Raw genomic sequence first — 384 nt, forward strand, 5'->3', positions numbered from 1 at the left:
GATTGTGTGACCTAATGAGGGAACAACCAGTGATAAATGACAGCCTATAGCAATGTCAACAGGATACACCGGTATGCCGTGGCCCACCTTATTGGCGATCGCGTCCTGATCCACATGATCACAGAATTTATAGTTTACCCACCTCTTTTTTTACCACTACACCTCTGGTAGCAAAGATATTCGAAAAACTTATTTTTAAGCAATTGGCTAAATATATTAATGATTTTTCTATTTTGACTCCAAATCAATCCAGATTTAGAGCTAATCACTCTACAACAACTGCCCTTACTATATTTACCAATGATATTTTTTCTGCACAAGATAACAACATGTCTACAGGTGCAATTTTTATTGACCTCACTAAGGCGTTTGACATGGTTAATC

Source organism: Etheostoma spectabile, chromosome 12 (assembly GCF_008692095.1).
Source record: "Etheostoma spectabile isolate EspeVRDwgs_2016 chromosome 12, UIUC_Espe_1.0, whole genome shotgun sequence".
NCBI lineage: Eukaryota > Metazoa > Chordata > Actinopteri > Perciformes > Percidae > Etheostoma > Etheostoma spectabile.